Source organism: Pelobates fuscus, chromosome 11, assembly GCF_036172605.1.
Source record: "Pelobates fuscus isolate aPelFus1 chromosome 11, aPelFus1.pri, whole genome shotgun sequence".
Lineage (NCBI taxonomy): Eukaryota > Metazoa > Chordata > Amphibia > Anura > Pelobatidae > Pelobates > Pelobates fuscus.
Genome location: NC_086327.1, coordinates 91378780 through 91396845, shown reverse-complemented (window position 1 = coordinate 91396845; position 18066 = coordinate 91378780).

Below are 18066 nucleotides of genomic sequence, written 5' to 3'. Positions count from 1 at the left end.
TGCCTCTTGTGCGCCCAGATAAAGTTGTCTATGGATGTTTGTAGTGTTTTGAGATCTCCCTTAGTTACTTTGACTGGTAGTGCTTGGAAAAGGAACAGGAGGCGAGGGAGAAGGTTCATCTTAACGCTATGGAGTCTCCCTATCCAAGAGATGGGTTTTTCGTGCCATTTATCAAGGTCTTTTATTAGGGTGGTCATGAGTCTCTGATGGTTTTCCGCGTAGAGGTCTTTGGGGTCGGCGGTTAGTTGTACACCTAGGTACTTGATTGGTCGGGGGCTGATGTGTAGGTTCGTGGCTCGTTGCAGCCAAGTCACTTCCGTCTCTGTCAACCCCAGTGGCATGCCCACCGACTTGTCCAGATTGATCTTATAGCCAGAGACCAGTCGGTACTCTTCCAGTAGGGTGATGAGGTTAGGTACTGAGCGTGTTGGGTCGGTGAGGGTGAGCAATATATCATCTGCGTAAGCAGAGACCACGAAGTCTGTCTGCGCTATAGTCATGCCCGTTATGTGGGGGTGGGCTCTGATGCGTTGTAGTAGTGGTTCAAGGGCTATTATAAATAGAAGGGGCGAGAGGGGACAACCCTGGCGTGTTCCGTTCGTCAAAGTAAATGGGCGTGCTTCAGCGCCTTGGATAAGCGTTTGCGCTCTGGTGTTGGAGTACAGGGCCTTCACAGCCGTTATAAAAAGGTCTGGTAGTTGTAGCTTACGCAAGACCGCGAACATGTAGTGCCACTGGATTCTGTCGAACGCCTTCTCCGCATCCAGAGAGAGGATCAGAGAAGGCGTTCGAGTCCTCCCGGCCCACCACATGAGGTCAGTGGCCCTTCTCGTGTTTTCATAGAGCTGTCTGGTGGGGACGAAGCCCACTTGATCAGCGTGTATGCATGTGGTAAGGAGGGGGTTTAATCTATTTGCAAGTACCTTGGCATAGACTTTCACGTCATAGTTTATGAGAGAGATGGGGCGATAGTTGGTGACTTGCGTGGCATCCCTCCCTGGCTTGGGGAGGAGTGTTATATTCGCGGTCGCCATGTCTGGGTTGGGGGCAGCCCCCCCAGTCCACTGTGTGTACATTTTTGTTAAGTAGGGTGTTAATTCGTCCTTGAAGGCCCTGTAGTAGGTGCCGTCAAAGCCATCGGGGCCCGGGGCTTTGTTCCCCTTGAGCCCTGCGATTGCTCTTTCTACCTCTTTCGCATCTATGGGCTCTCCCAGGGGTGCCACTAGGTCGGCCCCTATCTGTGGGAGCTGGGTTTCAACTAGGAAGGAGGACACCGTTGCTGCGTATGTTGCATTATCTCCTGCTAGTGTGGGGGAGTGGTTATACACGGACTCGAAATAGTTTGTGAATTCCTCATTTATCTCTTTAGGGGTTGTGAGGACCTGTCCATGTTTGTTTCTTATAGCTGTTATTAAGGTGTTGGCAGCTCTGGGTCTAAGGGCTCTCGCAAGGAGGGTGTCCATTTTGTTAGACTTTTCATAGAAAAGTCTTTTAGTCCTGAGGAGGTCTTTAGCAACGTCATCTGTCATGAGTTCTCTGAGGGATCTTCTTGTGTTTGTCAATGCGCTAGTCGTGGCCGGGGTGGCTGTTTGCTTGTGTTGTGCTTCTAGCTTGCGTAGTTGATTTTGCAGGTCTACTAACCTCTCGTGTTTTTTTTGTTTTTGTCGTGTCGCTATCTTTATAAGGAGACCCCGGATTACTGTTTTATGGGCCGCCCAGAGGGTGGTTGGGGATATATCAGGGGTGTCGTTGGTTTGGAAGTAGAGGTCTATTTCTTTGAGGAGGTCCTCTTTGATGTGTGGATCCCTGAGGAGGGAGGCGTTTAGTCTTGCTTGGGGTTTTTAGAGTAAGAGCAATGTCTGCATGATCAGACCACGATATGGGGTTAATCTCGGTGGTCTTAAGCCAATGCATGCCGAGTTTGTTTGTAAGGAACAGGTCTATACGTGAGTAAGTGGTATGTGCCGCGGAAAAGAACGTGTAATCCCGTTCACCAGGGTGCTGGAGTCTCCATGGATCCAGCAGGCCTGTGCTCTGGATAAACTGGTGTAGGAGTTTATCTTGCGCTCCCCTGTTATGCGAACGGGGGAGGCGTGTGCCTCCACTACGGTCAGAAGCGGGACAGGGTGTGGCATTGAGGTCGCCTCCCAGGATGAGTATCCCCCTGGGGAGGTCCCTAATCAGGTTGGTTAGGTTCGTCCAGAACTGCGGGGTGGGGGTGTTTGGGGCGTATACATTTATTAGGTGATACGTATTAGCGTGCAGCGTGCCTGTGAGTACCACGTACCGGCCTTCAGTGTCAGTGTGTGTGCCCGTGATTTGAATGGGGCACCTTTTATGTATGAGGATCTCCACTCCGTTTTTTTTATAAGGAGCTCTGGAGGTGTATGCTTTCGTGAAAATATGGTTTGTTAGCTGCGTTTTAGCTGAGCGCGGTATGTGGGATTCCTGTATGAATGCAATGTCTGCTTGTTGTCTGCGTAGCTCCCTGAGAAGTAACCTGCATTTGTTAGGGGCGTTAAGTCCGTTAACATTCAGTGAGGTCAGTTTGAGGTCCATTTTTTGTCAGTGTGCGTCGTAAAGGTGTACTCACTCTGTGCCTTGTCGCTTACTGTAGGTCCGAGGCTCGTCCGTCTGCGTCCGTGTTATCTGTGTCCTTTCAGGTGTTGTAGCTCCTCCGAGGGGGAGAAGGTGGGGGGGGGCGGGGGGGAGAGAGAGGAAAGCAAGAGAGTGGTAGGAAGAAAAGAGAAGATGAGGAGAAGGGGTAGTAGACGATAGGTGGTCTGCTACCTTAGAGAAAGCAAAATACAATTTAGTATTGATCTGCGTGTTTACCGTTCACAGTTCTAAAATACAACCCCCCAAGTGGTGGGTCGGTATAACAGTGTATAAATACGATACTGTAACAAAATAATAATATAACAATTCCGGGTCTTACCAGTCGCCAGGAGCTATGGGGGTGTGCATCCACCGCGCCGAGGGATTCGCCTCAGGCGGGGTGGAGGCTCAGCCGCCTAGCACCCTAACGAGGCTCCCATTTAGAACAAATACAACCTTAGATAGTAGGGTTCACATGCTGTAGTTGGTGGGCAGGGTAGGACTGGGGTAGGCATAGGGCCTTTCATTTTCCTTCTAGGGTTTTAGTATAGAGTTCGTAGGTGGTTGGTGCTTGTAGTTGTTTTTTGTTTTTTTTTTTATTTTTTTTTTTTAAATATATCAATATACATTTTTACAATCATATGGTTATTTATTTATTCCTAGTTTTTCTTATTTTTTGTGCGTGTATGCTTGTGCTGGGTCTCCCATATCATGCCCGTAAGACATCGCTGTCCGATGGCTGCGGTTAGGCAGAGGTGACCAGGCTGCCCCCCGCAGGGCGGGCATCCAGGCCGCTCCCTGCTCTAGTTTGGCTAGCAGGCCTGCGGGCGTCCCCCTATGCTGGTGGCTTATTGCCACGTGTTTGGGTGGTCGGGGTTCCCACATCACCCCCTGTCCGCACAGTAGGTGGGCTGGTGCTTGTATGAGTAGCCAGGGCCCCTGAGGCACAACTCGCCTCCCCCTCCATCCCCCCCCCCCCCCCCCCCGCCCGTAGTAACATAGTGCAAATTACCCCCCTACTATCCTATGTCCCAAACATAATGAGCTATCTTAGGTGCAATAACAATATGCAGTATGGCAATGTAAAACTTATGGTTATCAGCTGAAGCTTGCGTGTTTTATGTCCTTCTTATCTGGAGTCCCCCGTGCTGGGGTGGTGTGAGCCGCCAGCTCCCCACGCTTCTGGTAGCAGGGTTAGTCCCTCCGTGTTGCTTGTGGGGATGTGGAGGTCCGCAGGAGCCGTGATGTCGACGCTCTTCAGAAAGGCATGAACGTCCATAGAGGGTAGGAGGACGGCAGGCTTCGCGCCATGAAATGCTATTATCTTGAATGGATTCCCCATGCGAACCGGATTCCCTTTGCTCTGAGGAGGTCTGTGATCGGTTTCCATTCTCGCCTTCGCTGTAACGTTGCCGGCGCTACGTCCTGGTATAGCTGCAGCTCTACTTCGTTCCATTTATATATTTGCGTTCTGTTGCGTTTCAGTATGGCTTCTTTGGTTTGGAAATAGTGCCACTTTATAATCACATCTCTGGGTGGGCTGTTGTTGGGGCCCTTGGCCCGGAGGGCTCTGTGGACTCTGTCAATTAGCCAGTGATGATCTGGTATGTCAGGCAGACCTTGGCGGAGGCAGTGTATAAGGGTAGTCTCCAGTTCAGCATCTGGTACAGACTCAGGTAGGCCGCGGACGCGCAAGTTATTTCTGCGCGCTCTGTTAGAGATATCTTCTATCTCGAGTTCCATGTCCGTGATTCGCTGTTTCATGGCGTTGGAGGCTGCTGTGGAGCCGTTGTGTGCTGTAACTATGCGAGCCATGCGTTGCTCTATGGCCGTGGTGCGGGCCCCAATGGCGGCGATTTCGGCCTTAACTTCCGCCGCCGTTCGTGCGATCTCTGCTGCTAAATACCCCTTTACCTCTGCCAGGGATTGGAGGATGGCAGCGTTGGAGGCTTCTGGGGGGGCATCCGACCACGCGGGTGGACTCTCGTCTCCTCTCTGAGATGCAGCCTGGTCTCTGTGTGCGCCACGTGCAGCGGGCCTCGGCGTGGTGAGCATTTCTGCTACTGATACTGCCTCTTTGCGGCTGTGCTTGCCGGTTTTGCGGCTGGACATCCGCGGGTAAGTGGGTGCACCTCCTCGGGCTGAGTCAGGGTCGGGATTTTATCGTGGTGAGTCGAGGTTTTCAGCGGGTTACAGGGCGGTATTGGGAGTCTCGGGTGCGGAGCTCCTTCTCTAGGCGGCCATCTCGTTCAGCGCTCAAACCACGCCCCCTCCGATTGTAGTCTTTTAAAACCTGGGAGTCTTATTGGGATGGGAAGCATCTGGAATAGATAGAGGAACCGTGGCAGTAGGTTCATCTTGATGGTGGCGACCCTTCCCAGCCACGAGATGCCCACTGAGTTCCATCGCAGCAAGTCTTCATGGTCTGTATGGAGCAGTGGCATGTAGTTTAGTGTGTAAAGCTTGGTTAGGTTGGGCGGTATACGTATACCAAGGTAGGAGAGCGAAGACTGGAAGGTGCGGAAGGGTAGGGTGCGCTGTATGTTACGTAGTTCGTTTGTCTCAAACGCTATGGGTAGTAGCTCAGATTTCGATAAATTGATTTTGTATCCTGAGAGGTCTGCATATTTATCTATTAGGGATAGTACCTTGGGTATGGAGGTGGTCAGATTTGCAAGTTTGAGGAGGATATCATCGGCATACGCTGCCACTTTATATTCTGTTCCCCGCACTCGAAAGCCCGTAATGTGCGGATTCAGGCATATTGCCTGTAGAAGAGGCTCGAGGGATAGGGCGAAAAGGAGAGGTGATAGAGAGCAACCTTGGCGTGTGCCATTGGAGATTGGAAAGGTAGGGGCCTTTGTGTTTGGCAGTAATAATTGGCCAGTTGGTGCAGCATATAGTGCTCGTAACATGGTCATGAATCCTGGTGGGAATTCAAGATGTTGCAGGACCTGGAATAGGAATGGCCACAACAGGCGGTCAAATGCCTTTTTGGCGTCCAGGGAGATCAGTGCCATGGGTATGCTATGGTGTTGGGCGTACCATACCGTGTCTATTGTTTGTCTTGTGTTGTCTGCCGCTTGTCTATTTCGGATAAACCCTACTTACTCTGGGCGAATGAGTCGTTCTAGGTAATTGCTTTTCTGAGCAATTTGAAGTCAGAATTTAACAAGAATATTGGGCAGTAGTGTCCTGGGTCTAGGTGGTCCTTTCCTGGTTTAGGTATAAGGCAGACGTCGGCTGATTATTTCGGGCGGCAATGGTTTCCCGTCCAAGAGGTTAAACACCTTGCACAGGTATCGGAGCAGTTGGTCGCTGAATGTTTTATAGTACAAGGCTGTAAAGCCATCTGGACCTGTGCTCTTGCCTGGTTTACAGGATTGGAGGGCAAGTTTGAGGTCCGTGACATCTATTTCCCTCGATAGGGTGTCTTGCGCTTGTAATGACAGTTTTGGGAGTTTCAGGGGTGCCAGGAAGTTTGTGATCTGTGCTAACAGTGCGGGCGTTGGTGTTGTGTGGTTTGGGGAGTGGTTATATAAGGAGGAGTAGTAGGTGGCAAACGTGGCCGTCACTGTCCCGGCGGTCATGCGGATCTTGAAAATGCATTTGGTCTCTATTTTGCGCTTGAGGCAGTTGGCCGGCATGGAGTCCGCTTTGTTCCCTTTTTCATAAAATTTTTGTTTGGTCCACATTTAGATTTTAGTTTGTCTCGGGCTGCAGTCAGTTTTATCAATAAGGCTTCAGTCGGTCGGCGTTTGTGACTATCTTCCAGACGTTTTAGAGTGGCCATTGTTTCAATTAGGTTTCGACTATAGCTTTGTCGTGTAGTAGTAGTGGGTTAAGCCGCCAGGACCATGGGCGGGTAGTGTCAGGGATGGTCAGTGTCATTGAGATATCTGAATGGTCTGACCAAGATATGTTCCCTTTAGACATTTAGGAGAGCCAGGGCTGTGTTTTGGGTGTGACTAAGAATCTATCGATCCTAGACTAGGAGAGGTATGTGTGTGAGAAGTAGGTGTAATCTAGGGTTAAGGGGTGTTGGGCCCTCCATATGCCTATCAGTGGGGACGAATCTATGAAGCTTGAAAATATGTGATTGTTCAGTGTGAGTTGGGGGGTACCCCTGTCTCTTGACTTTCTGTCAATGGTCGGCGTCAGAGTTGCATTGCAGTCTCCGCCTACTATCAATTGTGTGTTTTGGAGTGTGGCGATGTGGGTCTGAAATATTCCCAAAAGGACTGGTCTGGCAACGTTGGGGCGTACAGAGCGCAGATCGCCAGCTTATGTGTGCCCATGCTGACAGTCAGGGTTAAAAAAAAATCCACCTGGGTCTGCCGTTGTCGTCAGGTCAGTTAGTGGGCAGCTGGACTGGAGAAGGATGGCTACCAAGTGTCGGTTGACTAATGAAAAGTGGCGTGCATTAGTGAAGTGGGTCTCTTGTATGAATAGTATGTCCGCCCGTGTGCGGTTAGCCCATGTCTTTTAGCTGGTATGTTGAGGCCTTTATGGAAACACAGGTTAGTTGAAGTGGCATTTTGGGAGTAGTGTGGCCGTGCGTGGTTTTCTCCAGTGGCTGCTCGTGGCAGGAAGTAAGGCTAGTTCGGGGAAGGGTCAGTGGTGCTCCCCAGCAGCGCAGTAGCAAGAGAAAGTGGGAGCAGTAGGAGGAAACTGGGCTTATCATGTGTGCCAGTTGATGTTGGGCGGGCAACCGCAGTGGGAGTACGCAGTAGTCCCCTTGATGTTGGAAGTGTCAAGTGGTGGAATAAGAAAGTATAGAGAATGTCGGGCAATGGTGTATAAGAAGTGTGTACAGAGTCGGTCGCGGAACTGACGTGGTCCGACCATTTGTAAGGAATTATCCCCCAGGTAAGTGTATGGGTAGGATGGGTATGGGGGCACGGTCGTTGAGGCATCACAGTTGGGGTTATAACTAATAGGGGTGGAGCGTGGCCCATGGCTCTGCAGGAGCTCGTGTGTCAAGTCTGAACATGAGAATTAAATTTCAACATTAAAACAGTATAAACCTAACAGAGTAGTTGTCCCCAGCATGCAATAAGATGTAGGAATATAGAGTTACTCAATCATACATCGGTAACAGGTTAGTCATTAACATCATTACCAGGGGGAAGAAGTGATCAGGCCCTTGATCCCTTGGATAGGTTATGCTCTGTGCCCCATGTTTGGCTCAATCTCTTCTCCTTAAGTCTTCCTCCTCGCTTTCACCTTTTTCCCCCCCTGTGCCCTGTTGCTTTCCCCTCGTATTCCTTTCGTTCCCTTCTCCTGTCATTGTCCCCCCGCTCTTCCCTCATTTGTCCCCCGTTACCCTCCTTGGACTCACCTTTCTGTCTCTCATTGCCTTTTCCTCTTCCCGACCCCTTTCTTTTAGGTGTCCCACTCCTCAGATAGGTATGCGTTCCTGGCTATGGCTTGCGATTGCGGAGTGGAAGGGATTCTTCCCAGCCTAAGGGGTTGGCAGTTGGGTTCCCAGGTAGCATCTGTTAGCTTAGGGCAAGGTACTGGTGGTAGTGACAGGATGTCATGTGGGCATAGTGTAGAGAGCGGGATCCAGGAGTATGTGCTCTTCCTGTGTGTGCCTATGGGCCCTGGGGGATTGTTATCCGCTATTCAACTGGGGGTGTGCCAAGACAAGCATTAGTTTTCTACACTGTGGAAATTAGTGCGTGAAATGGGACCCAGGGTCGAGTAGTCTAGCCCTGGTGGTACGGGACATTAGAGGGATATGCCTTCTCAAACTAGTAGTTGGGAACTATAGTAACTATAACACAGGTCCAATTTTAAGCAGGTGAGTTAAGGATTGATCAATAAGGTTACATCTCCCCATTTCCTCCCATCCCCAAAAGTGTAACATGCATAGTCTGTTTAGTTTGGTTGCAGTTGTTGATCCGGGTAATCAGCTTACTCACGGGTCAACACTATATATACCAGAGCAAGTCTTGCTCTGGAAAATGTGAGTATGCTACTTTATTTATTGGAGTATTCTTTTTGTATCTATTTCTACAACTCCATTTGAGCCATTTGGGACGCCTAGAGCAATTAATATCCTTAGACTGGGATTGTTCCATCCATGCACTGAAACAGCTGAGCTCTGGAAAAGCTCAATCACGTACTTATAGTTCGTACTGTACTGCACTATTATTGTTTCTTCTGTTTCATTTGAGGTTCAATACGTGTATAATTTCAAAAGACCTGTGTACATATTAAGTTCTGTACATAATCTTTAGGCGCGGTTACTTCCCTTTTTTTTCTTGATACACATATATTTTATATAGTGTTCATTTTATTATAACAAACTATGTTCTTCAAATTAACCCTTTTATATTGATGTTGGTTTGTTCTTTGGACTTATTTTATTGCCGAGGACATTGCTAGGTTTCAAATATACCCATAGAGCCTACACTTTATCTCATGGACAACATTCCTAAAGCCTCATCCCTTGGTTTCTCTGTAGCTGTATAGTACACACTCCCTAAAAGGAAAACTCCAAGCACCAGCGGGCTATAGTGGTTATGGTGCCTGGAGTGCCCAGCTGCCCTCCCAGGATAAGTAGTCAACCATTTTGAGACAAGGCACTTCCATCTGTGTGCTTGGAAGCTCCTGCGTTGAGCTAACCCAGCAATCCAGGGTTTAGCTCATTGGTTGAGAGTGCTTAGCTTACCATCTCAGCCAGCGGGCTTAAAAATGTGGAGTTAACGGAAGCTCCTTATTTGGCTATTTACACTGCAAGGGTACATCTAGCACCATAATTACTGCAGCAGACTGCCTATGGTGCTTCAAATCAGTGGCGTACACACAACCCATGGGACCCCGGTGCGAAACTGATCCGTGGGCCCCTACCCCCCACCCCTGATTTGTGGGCCCTCAGACACATACATACAGACACAGACATACATACAGACACACACACATACACACATACAGACACATACACACACAGACAGACACACTCATACATACAGAAAGACACACATACACCCCCAACAGACACACATACTTACATACAGACACACATATATACAGACACCCCCCCGACAGACATACACACAGACACAGACACATACATACACACACACAGACACATAAACAAAGACACATACAGACACACACAAACACAGACAGACAGACACACACACACACGCACAGACACATACATACAGAGACACACACATACAGACACACACATATACACAATGTTTAAGTCACCCTCCTGTTTCCTACCTTTTGCAGGAGGGTCACTTTCCCTGAGGTCCAGTGGGGCCTCAGTCTGATGAGAGTCAGAGTTCCCACTCTGACTCCCTCCTCTGCTTCCTCCCGCATGGCTCTCTGATAGCTGGGAGGAGAGACCGGGGCAGTCACTTCCTCCTAGGGTGTGATGTCATCACTGGGGGCCCGGGACGCACTGTTAAAGCGCCGCAGCGCTGAACGGGCCCCCTGAAAATCCATATCCATCGGGCGGCCCTAACAGCATGGGCCACCTGATGGGCCCCTTCATGTGTGGCCCCGGCAGATTGCTGCGCGGGCCAGGGCCGCAAAACATGGCGGCTGGTACCTGGTCGCAGGGGTCCGCAGGGCAGCCGGACCCCCTAGAGTGAGGGGCCCGGTCGCAGCTGCGACCCCTGCGACCGTGGTATGTACGCCAGTGCTTCAAATAATTCTTTAAACCCTTTCAGGGCTGGAGTATAAATAGTGCACTGAAAGGGTTTCCCTATGCAGGCTGTTAAACTATGTATCTCTTGTTGTAGTCCGGTGGGCATTAATACTAGGGGGTTAAAATATTCATTAATAGTTATTGTCTACATTATGACTTGAAAGTGAATTTGAAATTTACAGACAAAATAGTCAAATTGGAAGCATAGCTGTTTCCATTTCGGCTTTTTGGCCTCAAATGTTAAATTCACATTGAATTCCCAGTACTTCTCACTTTAGTGCATAACTTGCTGGCAGGCTGAGAATCATCTGTGTTTGATGAAATTATTATCAGTGCAAAGTTGTCCCACATGTATCTGGAGTAGCAATGCAAATCAGAAATATCCTTTAGTTATGTACAAAGCTGTTATTGTACTTTTATAAAGAACATCAGAAAACATTTATGTTGCACATTGGTACTCCAAATAAATGTGTGTGAAACTAGTGCATCCTTAATATGCCATTTGCACGTTTAGCTATTTGTCCTTGCTTCATCCTGTAAATTGCATTGTAAGAATCAAACAGTGCTACTGCTAATGACTATATTTGGCAGCATAGGGGCAATCACATTTTTCAGTTACCACATTCACCTGCTCTATTTTTCAATTTGAACTGACGTGACTATGAATTCAATACATTTTCGAACGTGTTTTTGCAAGGAGTGAATTATCATTTTAACACTAAATATTTGGAAAAATGTTACGTGAGGGTACTATATACACCTAAGAGCATTTGGACACTTTTTATATATGTATCAATAACCTCTGCCAGAACAGCTTGTTATATAGTTAGCACTTTGTGTTTTCCACAGAGATATTTTAATTCAAGGTGAAATTCACAGACCTACTGTGTACCATTACAGTAAATACTGAAGATGTTTATTTTTGGGAAGTTATGGGGTTATATTAGGGTCATTTCATTTTCAGTGTTGCAATTATGTCAATATGCTTTATTGGGTCCACGTGAATATTTTTTATTTTAATACAAATATTCACAAACTGTACTTTGTCGCCATTGTGGCTTTCTCTTTGCAAAAGAAGACAAACTGGGCTATTTCATGTGAGTGTTTTTCAAGGCTTTTAATTTCATCACCATTGTTTTTTACATTTGTTAAAAAAAAATATTTATTTTGGTGTGCAAGTTCAAAAATACAAAATGCAGTACACATGCATATAACTCAGCAAGAAAAACCACATAAAGCAAGACCATTTACAAGAAGACATCAAGAGCATATATAAATGATAACCACAACCAAGACAGGGAACTCGCACTATGGTAAACTAAGCTATCTGTAGGGTCAGTGTTAAATATTATGCTGCGCATTATGAGCTACACTACCAAAAATGAAGAACTACACTTTCAAAAAAAAAAATTGTAACTAGGGCTTTGTATACGAGTCCAACTCCGAGTGGCCCTCAGTCTAAGTAGGCATATGGAGTGAGTAGAAGCTTGGAAAGCTGCTGTGCCCTGAGGGGGCCTTCCGACCTCTCTCCAAAATGCCTCTGGTATCCCCATGTATAGGCATAGATTCTTTAGCTGCTGAACGTTCCCCCAGCCCTGCCTTGGAGTGCTCGAGGATAACTTCCAATTTAGCCGCTATATGTTGCAGTAAGCTTGTCTGATCGACTTGAATAGGCAACAGGCCTTGCAGGAGCTGAAGTTTCATCCATTTTGCTTAATATGGTCTGTTGCCGACCATGTGGTGTATCGGTCGTCCCCACCGTGCAAGGCTATAGAGATTGAATCCAGCAGGGAAAAACCCCTATGGTCCAGAGGGGGAAGCGTGACCCAGACTGTGAAGGGGGAGATCAGATGCGTCTTCCACCCAGGAATAAGTCGGATGCCACAGGAAACTTCAGGCCCTGCAGGGCAGCCATTGAAATCGGCAAAGTAGGTTCAGGGGCTGCTAAAGTATATAGTTCCCTCACATAACATTTTCCCACATATTTAGCGTTAAAATTATAATTCACTCCTTGCAACATAACGTTCAAAACTGTATTGAATTCATAGTCACGTCAGTTCAAAATGAAAAATAGAGCAGGTGAATGTGGTACCTGAAAAATGCTATTGCCCCTATGCTGCCAAATACAGTCATTAGTACACTAGTGTACACCAGATATACACACATACACCCAGGTGCACACTAACAAACACATACATACAGATAAACACTGACACAGCCAGCCTCCTGTTTCTTACCTTTTGGGTGCAGGCGAGTGGTCTCTGCTAGCCTGGGCTGATGTTAGGGTCTGGCTCTCCCTTCCAACCTGCGTCCCCTGTGCCTCCTGCGCGTGTGTTAGCTGGGAGAAGATGTGACCAGAGTTCACTTTCTCCCAACACTGCCACGGTCATTAAAGGAGCCCGGGCGCTATTAGAGAGACACAGTGCATGACCAGGCCCCTTAAGACATATGTCCATCGGGTAGCCATAAGTGCATTGGCACCCGTTGGGTTCACTTAGCTTGCAAGCCCTGGTGCAGCCACACATGTCTAACCAGAGGTAGTTCCGCAGCGGCACAGAGAACATATATATAGTGATACTCGCTATATATATATAAATATATATATATGTGCACATTTGGAATGGGGACTGGGGACTGATCTCCCCAGGACCTCAGGGCTTGTGACAACCATCACGGCTGTTGCTGATTGGCTGAGAGCTTCCGCTGACCTGAAATGCATTGCCGCTATTTTTAATATACCGGTAATGGCTGTGGTGGCAACCCTAAATATCCTACTAAAATGTAAATTAGAACAAGAGCAACGTATATTATTTACACAAACTATTTTCTCTATAGATTCAGACACACATTCAAGACAAAAGAGGGACAGTGGGATTTAGGCAAAAGTAGGTACTGTCCCTCCTGAACTCAGACACTAGTCTTTTTATAGATATGTTATATTGATACCGGAGAAACTGACGGAAGCCAAGCACAGAGAGATGGACACAGGTTTCTTCAGGAAGGAAGAGATTCTTTATTGGATCACCGATCGGGACTCAGAGGGACTAGCGTCACCAAAATACAGCAAGTTCTGAGCCCCGGACAATAGTGCAGGCTCCTTATATAGGCACATAACTCCTCCCATATTAAGCTCCACCCGCACATTCTCTTAACCAATCAACACAAATAAGAATTAACTTCCTGTTTGACCGCATGGCTTGTCCAGCACAATGGAGGAGGGGAATACTATATCCTGTATTCTTGCACATGCTCCGTACACTACTGATCGTATCTTGCCTCGTGCAACCAACTGATCGATACGTCAGCATATGCACGTACACATGCCACGTGGTAATCTCGGCCTACTAAATTTATTTTTACCGAGATTCCACCACATTCCCCCCTTTGATGCCTCTTGATATTTTACAATTACTTGAGGCATCACTTAACCTTAGTTTGCTTACACCGCAAGTTACCTTGAACCAGACCAGACTTATCTTATGATGTGAATCTTCAACATTCATCTTCCTGCATTGGTTCTCCCTGATCTAGAGCCTTATATTTATATATTGCCATTATCTGTGCAGCAGCCTTCCTCTCTGCTATATTTTCTATCAGACTTTGCACAGATCTAACTACTAAAGGTATAAGACAGGTCTTTAATCTCCACTCAGATTTACCTCTAACACTCATATGATAATCGGCTTGTGTAGATATTAGTTGGTCAACTGCCTCAGAACCGGACATTAGCTCCTTTGCTTCCCAAGGCCATTGGTCTCCCATGTTAGTACCTCCACACACATAGCAGTTGGTAACATTAAGACTACCGGCAATACTTTCGGCTAAATCTATGAACAGGTTTTTAGCGTTATGGGGGATCTTATTATCTATACTCATCTCTTCGTAAAAGGAATGATATACTTGGTGAGTTTGGGAGGATACCGTATCAGTCTCTATCCCTATAAATAATACTGTCCCAGGATCTAAACCCGTCCCGTATATCTGAAACCCAAATAAATTTCCATACTTGTCTAAGAACTTGTCGGGGTTATTAATAAGTATATGGACTGGGTTGCATTCCATAGACTTACAATATGGGCTAGTCGGCAACTTAGTCACTATCATGTCCTTGTCTACTGTCTGTCCCCAAGTTGCCCACCCCACACAAGACCAATATGGGCAAAAGTTATATTCTCTATTTGGGCACCTAGGACTCACGTATTTATTTTTATTACTGGGACAAATATATTTATCATTAGACCCATACGTCCTCTCCCATCTAAGATCCCCACATACATTCCACGGCTTTCTACCACTTGATATCGCCTTACATGCATCAAATAGCAGAACACCCGAAGAATGTACGAATTCTAACACCGTCTTATTAATTAGGGTCCCCTGAGGATCTCCATTCCTGAGAGTCAACCAAATTGTACGAGGTTGATACTCTGGACTGAAGCACTTAGGTTCTCCTACTCCTAAATGGCACACACTATAGTCTATATTTAGGTATCTACATCTCGATACATCTCCTTTACACTCGTATTGTGAATGCCAAATTAGGGTTTGGGAAATATGGTTACCTGTTCTCGTAGTCTTAATGCATACCTCACAGCTAGGAGTGTCGGTACCTCTACCTTCCTGAATATAAAAACACACATAAATAAACACTATCAAAAGCACATCTTTCGCCGTCATCCTCAGTCTTCGTCCGTGCGAAGGCACCTCAGCTTCCAGGATGTGAGGGCTGCAGGGAATGGAGTTCTGCTCGTCTTCACAGGTGTCCCTTCGAGACTTTCCTGGCTTATATACTATGTGTTGGTAAGCGGACAGGCTTTATTATGGCCGTCTAAAACACTCACTTCACCAAATCCCTGTAACAATAAAATTTGTAATCCACACGATTCCTCGTTACTCCGACTGAGTAGTGCGTTTTAACCGGATCTTGCAGGGATTCTCTGGATCTGCTGTAACTTGCCAAGAATCGACTGCTGCTGGTTTAACCCTGGAGTGATGTATCCACGGAGTCACTTCGGCTACTTTTATCGCTGTAGGTGTAGACAAAAGAACAACATAAGGACCTCTCCACTTGGGCCCTAACGGTACATTATTCCACTCTTTAATCCACACTTGATCTCCTGGATGATAACTATGAACTGGGGGATAAATATTCACAGGTAATCTATCTTGTACCCATTTCTGTACCTCCTCCATAGTCTTACCCAACTCTACAACCTGCTGCCGGGTAATTCCTTCTCCCAACTGACTCAAATCCCCCCTTAAGTTACCAAGTACGGGAGGTGGTCGCCCATACATGATTTCAAAAGGAGAGAGGCCCATCCTTCTGGTAGGGGTACTGCGGATTTGCAATAGAGCTATGGGTAAGAGAACGTTCCACTTAAGTTGGGTTTCCTGACACATTTTAGCCAACTGGTTCTTAATAGTTCTATTCATTCTCTCTACCTTACCAGAACTCTGGGGTCTATATGCCGTATGAAGCCTCCACTTTATACCAAGCATATGAGTCAGTTGTTGTAGGCACTGGTGAACAAAAGCTGGACCATTGTCCGATCCTATAGAACAGGGTAGTCCATATCGGGGTATTATTTCTCGTAGCAGGAATCTCACAACTTCTCCTGCTTTCTCTGTACGAGTAGGACATGCTTCTAACCAGCCTGAATAGGTGCACACAATTACCAACAGGTAACGATGTCCACCCGATTTAGGCATCACTGTAAAGTCTATTTGTAGATCGGACATGGGGAGTCCCCCCATAAACTGGACTCCTGGTGGCTTTACTGGTCCTTGTCTTGCATTATTTTTAGCACACGTTACACATCTGCGTACAATGGCCTGAGTCAAGTTGGACAATCTTGGTATGTAGAAATGTTTCCTGAGAGATTCTTCTGTACTGTCTCTCCCAGAATGTGTCCCGTTATGATAGTTTTGGACAATTTCTACCGCTAGTGATGCTGGTATGACTATTCTTCCATCTTCTAGCTGATACCACTTGTTCTCCAAATACTTTCCCGGTTCAGTCTTTAACCACTCCTCTTCTTGAGCTGTATAAACTGGAGTCCATTGAGACAGTGGAGTTGGTATTAGAGCAGCTATATGCCCCACATATTCCTGTCTTCCTGATTCAGCGGCACGCTTAGCTGAACTGTCTGCCATCCGATTTCCCTTGGTCACATCACCATCTCCTCTCAGATGCGCTCGACAATGTATGATACCGACTTCTTTCGGCTCCCACACTGCTTCCAATAGTTGTAGGATTTCAGCTGCATACTTTATTTCTTTGCCTTCTGAATTCAGTAGTCCTCTTTCTTTATACAAAGCTCCGTGGGCATGAGTGGTTAAAAACGCATACTTAGAGTCCGTATAGATATTCACTCTTAAACCTTCAGCCAATTGTAACGCTCGTGTTAGTGCTATTAATTCTGCCTTTTGTGCTGATGTTCCTTTCGCCAGTGGCCGAGCTTCTATCACCTTGTCTATTGTTGTTACTGCATATCCTGCATAGCGGATCCCTTCTTTCACATAACTACTGCCGTCGGTGTAATATTGGACATCGGGGTTCTGGATGGGAAAATCACGAAGATCTGGTCTACTTGAAAATACTTCATCCATTACTTCCAGACAATCATGTTGACTTTCAGTAGGTTGTGGCAAAAGGGTAGCTGGATTTAAGGTATTTACAGTCTCTAAATGCACTCTTGGGTTTTCACACAACATTGCTTGATACTTGGTCATACGGCTGTTACTGAACCAATGATTTCCTTTGTAATCCAACAACGTCTGTACTGCATGTGGGACTCGTACATAAAGTTCTTGACCCAGAGTGAGTTTATCGGCTTCAGCTACTAGCAGGGCGGCTGCAGCTACGGCTCTTAGACAAGGTGGAAGTCCGCTGGCCACTGCATCCAATTGCTTAGACATGTAGGCAACAGGTCTTTGCCATGATCCCAAGTACTGTGTCAATACTCCCACAGCCATTCTTCTTTGCTCATGTACGTACAGGTAGAATGGTCGTGTGTGATCAGGTAGACCTAATGCTGGGGCACTCATCAAAGCCTTCTTCACATCTTCAAATGCCGTTTGTTGTTCTTGAGTCCATAAGAAGGGGTCGTGCTCTGTACCTTTGATAGCTGCATACAGAGGTTTTGCCAGTATCGCGTAGCTGGGAATGTATATCCTACAGAAGCCTGCTGCCCCCAAGAATTCTCGCACTTGTCTTCTATTCTTGGGTATTGGTATTTGGCAGACAGCTTCTTTTCTCTCTGGCCCCATAATTCTTTGACCTTCAGAGATATGGAATCCCAGATATTTGACAGTTGGCAAACACAACTGAGCCTTCTTTCTAGACACCTTGTATCCTGCCTTCCAGAGAATGTGTAGTAGATCGTGCGTTGCTTGCTGACATGTTTCTTTTGTAACTGCTGCTATCAACAAGTCATCTACATATTGTAACAATACACACTCTCCTGGGATAGACTCGAAATCCAATAGATCTTGGCTTAGAGCTGAACCAAATAGGGTAGGTGAATTTTTAAACCCTTGGGGCAGTCTTGTCCAGGTCATTTGGCGTTTTGAGCCCGTTACAGCGTTCTCCCATTGGAAAGCGAAAATACATTGACTTTCTGCGGCAATTCGGAGGCAAAAGAAGGCATCTTTGAGATCTAAGACTGTGAAGTAAGTAGCCCCGCCCGGAATTAAAGCAAGCAGGTTATATGGATTGGGCACGACTGGATGTATACTAACAACCGCATCATTGACTGCTCTCAAGTCCTGTACAGGTCGATACTCATCTGTACCGGGCT